We start from the raw sequence: 11330 nt of genomic DNA on the forward strand, positions 1-11330 counted from the left end.
TTTCCTGCGTAGTAAAGGTTTCACTTGTACTTTATCATTTATGCCTGGAAACTTGTCAGCTCTTAGGCGGACAATCCATCTAAGTTCACATTCCTGCAGGTAAGAGTCTATATCTCCACCTCTAATACCAGGTTTAACCTGTTGTAACACCTTGAAGTTAAATAGATGACCTGGTCCTGTATTCCTTACATGTTTTGCTAAGGCATTATTTTCAGAAGCAGTCCTAATACTATATACATGTTCTCTAATACGCTCCCTGAGTTGCCTACAGGTCTTGCCTACATAAAATACTGGGCAGCACGTACATTTAGCAATATATACTACATTAGTACTGCATACAACTAGTCCCAGTATTAAACTTATAAACTCTTTGTGTAGATGGATGTATAAATCTATCACTGTTATCTATGTATTGACATTGATTACATTCTAGACATGGTGTAGTATTGTAATCTTTCATAGGCACATTGCCTTGTCTAATTAAAGGACGATGACATAATGTCCTTTTCAAATTAGATTTATTTCTGTAGGAAAAACATGGACCATCACCCACTATCTTAGATATATCATCATCCAATTCAAGGATTTCCCAGTGCTTATGAACAATTTCCCTGATACTATCTACATCTCTCGAGAAGAATAGGGATAGCCTAATATTATCATTGCCATTCTTAGCAGATGCTACATGTGGACTTTCCTTCTCAGAGAAATATGGTTTGGCCACAGTTTCCCTCAACTTATTAACCGGAAGTCAACATGATTTAGGAACTACATGGCAGCCACGGAGAATATGCTACTGCTCTTTGAACCAGATATTGGAGTGGACAACAACCCTGACGCTGCGGAAATAGGGAGAGACCTTAATAAACTAGAACTGGACTTTACCAAATTAAAAAGACTTCAGTTGCAACGGCAACACTTTGAGGCATGCATCGAGAAACGCGTAATACCTCGAGGGTTACGCGTTCTCAAGATGCCGACATCAGGTAACAACTTTCCTGAGCTGCTGCTGAAATGGCAGCAGCTCAACCTTGAATTAAGTTTCAATTATATGAGACTCCTCAATGAGTTTCATTTACAGGAAGAAGAGACATTGAGGAAGAATGTAACTGATCAGTATGAACGTTTTAATAATAAATTTAGAAGCTCTCAAGCACAATATGGGATGGAAAAATTATTAGATAATATACAGTTGTTTGAAAAAAGGACTTTAGAGTTAAAGAAAAATAAATTGTTAAGGGACATACAAGATTTCCGATGTGGGAATGTCTTCACTTGGCCATGCTTTAATAGGGAACAAAGCAATGGCCTTGTGCACAGAAACAATGCTGAACGTAATATTGATAGTAATGTAAATGTAACTGGAGCAGTGCTTGCTAACACTGAATCAGCTAGAATTCATGGTGATGAAGGTGTCAATGTTGGAATTTCTAATGGGATCAACACTAACAGTATGACTGAGAATGTTAATGATGTTTTAGTTGAAAACACATCAGATGTTGTTCATATTGTTTATGAAGGAACAATGCAGTTCCTGTTTTAAATACAGGTAATATGGCTAAAGATAATATGGATATAAGGAGTGAACCTGTAGTTAGGAAAAGAATACCAAGGACACTCCTAATTCCCTCCATTTAGTTTATGGTAGTAAGTCCCCCTCCACCTTTCCCTATAGCCAACAGTTCCTTCCTAGGAGACAGAGGTCCCAAAGCAGAGGGAGGAACAAACGGAAAGGATCGGAGGGGAACAGACGGACCGACCCTAAAGAAATTATGGGAGAAAACAGGGGGACCTTAGTTGTTAATTTATCCAGTAGGTCTTTGGATGTTTTTGAAGAAGAAGTCCTGAACAAAGGACTAAATTTTATACCTACATGTGATAGTGACCTAACAGACTCAGTTCTAGATATAAAGATGTTCACTAGAAATATTCAATTGAAATTAGATTTTGGAACTCAGCGAAATATTAACAGGGAAGCGGACATAGAGAGATTCAGACCTAATAGCCTATATGTCCCCTCCCTACATCCAGTACTAGATACTTTTACAAGAATGGTAGAAAATTATATTTATAAGTACTATGAAAGTAAGGATAGTAATACTATAAGGAAACGTCAGTTTAATTTGACTTACTTACAGAGACAAGCATTGACTAATCTTAAAAATGACCATTCCATAGTCATAAGACCAGCTGATAAGGGTGGTCCTGTGGTTATTTTAGACACTTCTTGCTATGTTGATATTATGACCACTATGTTGAGTGATGAACTATTTTATGCTAGTATAACTCTTTTAGAGGTTGGTGTGAAGGTCTTTCAAGTGTATGACACTCTAGAGGATTTACATAAAAGTCAAATTATCTCTGACACTTTATTCGATATCTCAAAGTAAAAACCCTCTTATCCCGATCATACAGGGCTGCCAAAGATACATAAATCTTTGAACACCCTCCCATGAGACCAATAGTAGCAGGGCAGGGTGGCTAACTGAGCCCTTTTCTATTATTTTGGAATTCTTTACTAGACCTTTAGTAGATGTGAATAAGCATATACTGAGAGACAGTAAACATTTTTAGTTGATTTATATGAATATACTAGTACCTTGGAAGATAGGGAACCCTATTTTCTTGTAACACTTGATGTAGTAAGTCTATTTACTAAGATCCCAAATGAAGAGGGTCTAATAAGGTTCCAGAGGTATGTTCAAACCATTCAGATTTTAATGAAGGGACTGTTGACTTACTTTCATTGTTTTAGAAATTGTTCTTGAGAACAACATTTTGTGTTCGAGGAACATATTTACATACAAAAAGATGGCGTAGCTATGGGCACTTCATGTGCCAATAGCTACGCCAATATTGTGATGGACGACTGGGAAGAGAATTCTTTATTTGTTTTATCACAGTTCCAGGAAAATATTGGTCACTACAGACGTTTTGTAGATGACCTTTTTTTCATCTGGAAAGGGGATGAAGAATCTCTCTTGGATTTCTTTGAAATAGTTAATGGACTCTCAGATTTTTTGAAATTCACTATTAATTACTCCCAAAATGAAGTGTCATTTCTAGATATACATATTAATAGATTACCCTCTGGTCTTTTAAATACCTCTATATACAGGAAAGCATGTTATAGGAACACACTATTACACCGTCAAAGCATGCATCCAAGGTTTGTTTTTGATAACATTATGAAAGGTCAGTTTATTAGAGCGTCCAGGCTGAATCCTTGCCATATGGGGCATTCTAAAGAAGTTAATGCCCTTAAAATAGATTATTAGAAAGGAAGTACCAAGTGAAAGAGATAGATAGGAACATAGGATTAGTTAATAAGTTGAGGGAAACTGTGGCCAAACCATATTTCTCTGAGAAGGAAAGTCCACATGTAGCATCTGCTAAGAATGGCAATGATAATATTAGGCTATCCCTATTCTTCTCGAGAGATGTAGATAGTATCAGGAAATTGTTCGTAAGCACTGGGAAATCCTTGAATTGGATGATGATATATCTAAGATAGTGGGTGATGGTCCATGTTTTTCCTACAGAAATAAATCTAATTTGAAAAGGACATTATGTCATCGTCCTTTAATTAGACAAGGCAATGTGCCTATGAAAGATTACAATACTACACCATGTCTAGAATGTAATCAATGTCAATACATAGATAACAGTGATAGATTTATACATCCATCTACACAAAAAGTTTATAAGTTTAATACTGGGACTAGTTGTACGAGTACTAATGTAGTATATATTGCTAAATGTACGTGCTGCCCAGTATTTTATGTAGGCAAGACCTGTAGGCAACTCAGGGAGCGTATTAGAGAACATGTATATAGTATTAGGACTGCTTCTGAGAATAATGCCTTAGCAAAACATGTAAGGAATACAGGACCAGGTCATCTATTTAACTTCAAGATGTTACAATAGGTTAAACCTGGTATTAGAGGTGGAGATATAGACTCTTACCTGCAGGAATGTGAACTTAGATGGATTGTCCGCCTAAGAGCTGACAAGTTTCCAGGCATAAATGATAAAGTACAAGTGAAACCTTTACTACGCAGGAAAAGGTTGGCTAGGCCTAAATCATGAATTAATCTGCCTTATAGCCCTCTATCACAAGCTTTATATCATCAGACCCTAGACCTTTAGTTGTAGTTTATTGTCTATGCTCCAATGCTCACATTATATATACATGCACACACTTCCAGCCTACTCATTATGCATAAACTTTTATATGCACTTTTCATTACCTGCTTAGTTTTTTAAATATGAGCTAGGAATACATTTTCATCATATGTCCTTTTATGTGTTTATTCCCTATTGGTATGACTACTCATATCTCAGTATTGTGTTTTTAACTGTGATTTTCATATGTATTTTTATATGTATTTTATATATTATATTATATATATTTTATACTTTCCTTATTTATTTATTGTATTATCATTAAAGATATTTATGATTAGAAATGAATTGAAGTTACAAAGTTATAGGGGCTACTGAATTAAATAGTATTACAAGAATTCTGTATATGTATAAATGTTACCTTATTCAAGTTTCAACACATGCTTTATAAGGATAGGTTTGGTTTGCCCTTAAATGATTCAAATGAGATGGATTTTAACTAATTAATCAATTAACTTGATTTGATTATACTAATGAACGTCTTCCCTTATGTATATAAGCTGCCTAATCTCAAATGCTACTGTTGAAGTTTGAAAAAGCCCTATGGTGAAAGCGCTTACTGTTTGCTAGCTCAAATAAATATTTTGTTTGGATTATATGTCGTTGTGCGTGGTTACTGGACTGGAAAAGTGTGAACTTTTGTTTCTACTGGGTTGAATAACCTTTCAGTGGCTTTGGAACGCTATTTTTATTGAGTTGAATAACTCTTTCGTGTGCCTTTGGAAAAGTCATTTTACTGAGGTCATTTCGCTCCAGTTTGTTGTCTTTACATATTAACACTTGTTTTGAAACCAGGAGCGTTCATCTCTTAACAGGAGTTTTTTACGTTGTTTTTACTAAGGAATTGAATGGACTGTTTCATAAAGGAACTTTATCTGCACACCTTATCCTTGTAACAATTACCTTTCACCCGGAAATCATTAAGCAGATAGATACCTCATATATATTTTTCCATTGCTCTGACCAGAAAACTGGACATTAGTAACAGTCTGTTAAGCATTTTAGTCAAAATTGTTCCCTCACTGTGCAATTATCAAGTAGACTTTGGATGACCTGTATACTTGTTGTTCACATAGATCTTCTAGATCATTACCAATCACACTCCTCTACATTGGCTCAGCCAGCACCTGGATAAGAGCTTATGGATCACCTGTGGGACTTGGCTTTTTAAACTTTGCATATAATGTTGTCCATCTAGCTGAGCTCATCCATGGCAGTTCTGACACCTTCTCCTGCCTACCTGTCCGGGTCTACTTCATAACATTGAGATTTCATACTGTTAAATTTCATAACATAGAGACCAAAACATCTAAATCCCAAAACACTGAAAACCCAAAACATTGAAAGTATGCTTCATAACATTGGAAACTACAATACATATGTAAATAATATCCCCTCCACCTACAACACCTAACTAACAAACACACTTTCAATGTTGTTTCTGCAGGGGGGCAAGCCCCCCTGCACCCCCCACATACCCCCGTAAATTAAATATACCAACTCCAAGATCGTACTACAGTGGAAAAAAGATAATTTCCTAACCTCACTGTATCACAATCACCATACACTGAGGTTAGGAAATTAACTTTTTTCCACTTTAGTGCGATGTTAGAGTTGGCATATTTAATTTATGGGGGGAGCAGGGGGGCTTGCACCCTGCAGAAACTTAATAGAAAGTGTGTTTGTTAGTTAGGTATTGTTGTAGGTGGAAGGGATCTTATTGATTTGCGCAAAGTAGTTTTCAATGTTATGAAGCACACTTTCAATGTTATGAGTTTTCAATGTTTTGGCTTTTTATTGTTTTGAATTTTCGATGTTATGGTCTCAGTATTATGAAATTCAACATTATGATATTCCATTGTTATGATGTAGACCCACGTGGCCTTATAGCCATTATCACTTCCCATAATCAGAGATGGTTTTGGAATGTTTGTGATTTACAGTACCGAGAAATTAGAAACTTGCTCTTACACTGTGTGTCATAGATGGAAGGTTATTAGAGCTGATTTACATATCGATATATGCTTGATCTTTTTTTTTTTGGCTGTGAGATATAAGAATGTATCTGTGAATCTGCTAGTCAAAATTCACGCCATTTACAATGCATACCACTTTATATGAGGTTCCTGGATGGTACCTTTTTTAATATGGGATGCCTCTACAAATGAATTAGATTAATTTATGGCATACATAAATGGGACTACAGACTTTTTAAAGTTTACATATAGTCATGATTCTACAATTATTAATTACTTAGATGTGAGTATAGTAAATGATATACAAAATTCGAAATTTATTTCATGAATACACAGGAAGGACACACATTCAAACTCCTACTTACACTATGGGAGTGAACACCTCAAGCATTTGAAGAAAAATATTATTAAAGGACAAATGATTAGGGTAGCCTGCATGACCTCATGCTATGTAGACTTTGCTGATGAAATAGAAAAGGTAAAAAAACTTTTTTGGAAAAGAAATTAGTCTATTAACATCATCCAAAGTGTAGCCTCTGAGGTTGTAGAGGGCTGGGAGGCAAAATACAAACCTTTGCTTAGAGCCAAAGACTGAACACAAAATGACTGGATTCAGTGATTTAAACAATGACCACTATAGGAGGGCTTTTAGTTTAAAATCCAATCAAGATTCCAAGAAAATTGAAGGAATAATTAGAAAATACTGGGATATTTTTTTCTAAGATGCCCAATACATTGCATGTTTTTTCTAAGCCCCCTATATTTATTTACAAAAGAGGACCCAATGTCAAGGATATTTTGGAAAGGTGATATAAGAAAAAGCAAGGAGTTTGTAACAAGAACAAAAATGGGACATACAAACGTGGGGCTTGTAAGCAATGTCCACATGTTGCAAATTGTGATTCACTGGCAATTCCAGGAACTGTGTGGAATTTTAAAGTATATAAACACTTCAAATGTCAGTCTAAGGGGGTAGTTTACTTAGCATATTGTAAAAAATCTATTTTTCAATAATGTTGGAAAAACTGAGAGAACTTTATGGGTGAGAATATATGAACATAACAATGATATAAAAAAGGGGTGCTTATGAATGCACTACCGAAACATTGTCTTGATTGCAGAAGGAGCGGCTTTTTATTTTGATACTTGAACAAGTTAACCATAGTCTCAGGGGAGGGTCAATGGGAATCAGTTTTAGAATATTTCAAATTACTATGGCAAGTGAGACTGAATGCCAATGTCCCCTCTGGACATAGTAACCAAGTGTCTTTGGTCCCTGTTTTAAAGTTTAAAAGCAGCTAAATTATGATCCCCTATATGTACAGACATACACATATAGACATAACTATTATCTTATGCCATTTTATGTTATTTTATTTTATTCTAATCATGAAAAAGTCTTTAATATTTTTCCACCTGTTCCTGTTAACAAGATTTTTGCAGGATTTTCCTGGTAGAGGTTGTATATGTTTATCATGTATATGTAAAGCCTGGAAACTACAGACCCATAAGTCTCACTAGTCTTATATGTAAAGCCATGGAAAGAATCATCATGAAGATAATCAACAGGGATATAGTAAACCTCCAGACACTGGACTCAACACAGTTTGGTTTCATCAAGGGTAGGTCATGCCTACTCAACCTGGTGGACTTCTTTTAGAAGGTCACCAAAGCAGTGGATGAGGGCAAAATTGTTCACACTGCCTACCTTGACCTGGCCAAGGCATTTGACACAATCCCCCACTCGGGCATTGTTGATAAACTCAAGAGGTTAGGTAAAACCTGTATGTCACCCAGTGGATAGCCAACTGGCTAACAGACAGGACCCAGGAAGTTAGAATTGGGGATTCCACCTCTACAAAGACGCCAGTCACAAGTGGAGTCTCTCAGGGATCAATCCTTGGATTGCTTCTTCTTGGCATTTACTTCTCAGAAGTCAAGGCCAATGTCAGTGGTCTCTGGCTAACTAAATTTGCAGATGATTGCAAATTAGGAGCTGTCACCGAATCTCACACTGACACAAATGTTCTCCAGGAGAGGCTGACATAGACAAACAACTGGTGTCAGAGCCATGGACTAAAACTAAATGCCAAGAAATGCATAATAGTATTCTTTGGGAAGACATCCATCCCTGGTAACTCTCTTATTGACAACACACCCCTTAGAGCTGACCCAGTACTCAGGGATGTAGGGACACACTTAGATAGTAATCTAGCCTTGGATCATCACATGTCTACAGTGGTGAGGCAATCATTCTGTGTTGAGCAACTTATAAACAAAGGTATGGCATCTAAGCCCAAGAAAGTCACTGTTCCACTCTATTCGGCATTCATCAGACCTATCATTGAGTACAATGTCCCCTTTGGTATGTACCTAACCAGGCATATCCAACAACTGGAACATCCACAGAGGTTTCTCACTGAAAGAATACAGGGTGTAAGTAATATGTCCTATGCAGACTGCCTCAAGGCCCTATCCCTGTATTCTGTCTCTTACAGGATTTTGAGGGGAGATCTATGCCTGGTATACAGGGCATTGTCAGACCCCACTCTGATGAACCTCCTGCATATCCACAAAACAAACACTACCAGAATTACCCATTCTAAAGAATTAAACATTGCTTGTGATATAAATAGGACCTGCTGGAGAGATAGGTATGTATCCCAGAGACTACCCCTTCTATGGAGCAGGCTCATCATCCATGTGATGCAGAGTTCCTCCCTAATCCAATTCAAGTGCAACTTGGACAGTTGGATGGGAAACCAGAAATTCATCCCTGGTTTGACACCTGTAACTCTGATGCAAACAGATAACCTGTAAATGGTTCATCTCCCAGGCCCATGCTTACATTTATCAAGGGTATCAGGGCTTGACAGAGATTTTGGATGCATGGCTAGGCTTAAAAAGGCCTTTATGGTCGTTAGTCTAATAAACACCTATGAACTTATCAGATTTTTTTTTTTATTTAACGTAAAATGTGGTTTTGTATTTTACTTGCAGTTAGGGTGCTAGTTAAGAATGTGAATTATTGTTGAACTGACAGATTAATGCTATGATGTAATTTTTTGTAATTTGATCTCTAACACACACTGCCTGTCATTTTCACTATAGCATCTTTTATCTAATTCCTAATGTGTCGCTACTCTAACTGATATAAATATCGTACGTAGCATTTTTTGTTGACTCCCTTTTTTAATTATTTTTCCTATTGTATGTTAAGTATACCTTTGTTTTTTGAGTGCTCTTTTAGCGTATAAGTTATTTTTATTTTTTCTACATGATGTGTGTTCACATTCTGGGCTGGGATTGGAATTGGTCCAATGGGATAAGCTCTCTACTCTGGTTAACAATTTGCATAAATAATAAATCAATTAGAAAAAAACAAAACAAAAGTAACCACAGTGTAAAATATAACTAAAAAAAGTCCAAAACATACACTGTGAAGCAGTAGGAAACACTTTCAGTCAGCCAAATAAATAAATAACAAACAGAAAGTCCATGGCTAAAAGGGCCCTTTGACATGATCCTGAAAACCAGAGATTCAGAGATACATTAGTTTCAATGGAGAAAGTCCTCATTAACAGTTAATTTGCATCTCTCTGAAACATTTGGTGATTACCACAAGCGCTAACAAGCATTTTGTTGCATCAACCACTACTGTGGCCCATGCATCCCTTTGGCACACACACACACACACACACACACACACACACACACACACACACACACACACACACACACACACACACACACACTCTCACCATACATCAACCCCACAGCTGATTGCACTTAAGGAGACACTTACCTTTACAGAGTTGGTGGTGATGATTTATGTAGCTCAGCAGTTCTATTAATTATGCATCTGTGTAAATCACTTACCAATGGCATTTTCAGGGGAGAGCACATGACTCATTATCAGTATGCTGCTCTCCGAGAATGCCTCACTTACAATTGTGGTAAGCCAGACAGACAGCCCACTACTGCAGTGCACCTCATCACATACAAGCACCGAGGTAAGACTGTGTGTAAATGGGAAATGTCTACATCCAGCGACATATAGGGCTTGGTGCTGGTGACAATGTTTTTGACTCACAGGATGAATCTGCGACAAAGTTGGTTTGGTTGAAGACAGACACAATTTTTACCTTTCACTAACAGCTGAAATGTTACTCTTGGAATCTGCTTTCCTTGATGCAGTCTTCCCAAAATGCAGTTTCTGGAATAGTTTTACATTAGTTGGCAGCATTATGCGATTGCAGTTGTGTAAGCTGTTTTTTTCATTTTTTCCTCTTTAATTTGCAGTTGTGTGACCATGCAGTTAGTATATGCAAGAAATGAGGGTCTAGAGGACTTGGAGCTTGCTTGCCCCTACACAAAATGATACATACACATAGGCCCCATGCATTTTTGGAGGGTGTGTTCCTCAGGTTTGACTCATCCAGTTTGCTGCCTTCAGGTTATGCATCAGTTTCTCATCAAAGAGCCCAATTCGAGAGACCTTGTTTGTGGTCATTGTTGGAATAATTGTTTGTAGATATGGGTGTATGCTGATCTATCAAAAATATACCCTATACTGAAAGGCACCTGATCAAACAAAACTTGCCGATCAGTGGCCTACCAAATTAAAAAGGTACATTTTGTTTTGCAGGAGGTACAGTGCCACCCACACCCACTGCTAATTATATATATATATATATATATATATATATATATCAACTCTGAGATCGCACTGATCGTCCAAAATGATGTGAAGATTACTGATCCTACAGACATTGCCAACATACTGGCTGACAGGTTCAGTGCAAACTTCTCCCCCCCTCCCCCCCAAAAGGAGAGATATCTATACCAAATGACTGTAGCCCCCCAAACATCTCTAACGCCCAGGTGAGAACTGCTCTCTCCAAGGCAAAGAACACAGCATCCATGGGACCTGATGGTGTCCCCGGCTGTGTGCTCCACGAACTCAACGAGGAATTAAACCCACAGTTAGGACAGCTGTTTAATCTTAGTCTCACCTCGGATACGCATCCAGGAGTGGCGCACAGTGACTGTGGTCCCACTTCACAAAGGCGGTGCCTCCACCGACCCTGGAAATTACAGTCCCATTAGCTTGACAAGCCTTATCTGCAAAGCCATGGAGAGGATCATAATGGACCTCATAAATAAAGA

The sequence above is a fragment of the Protopterus annectens genome, chromosome 4.part0, assembly GCF_019279795.1.
Source record: "Protopterus annectens isolate FY-2018-M chromosome 4.part0, PAN1.0, whole genome shotgun sequence".
Taxonomy (NCBI): domain Eukaryota; kingdom Metazoa; phylum Chordata; order Ceratodontiformes; family Protopteridae; genus Protopterus; species Protopterus annectens.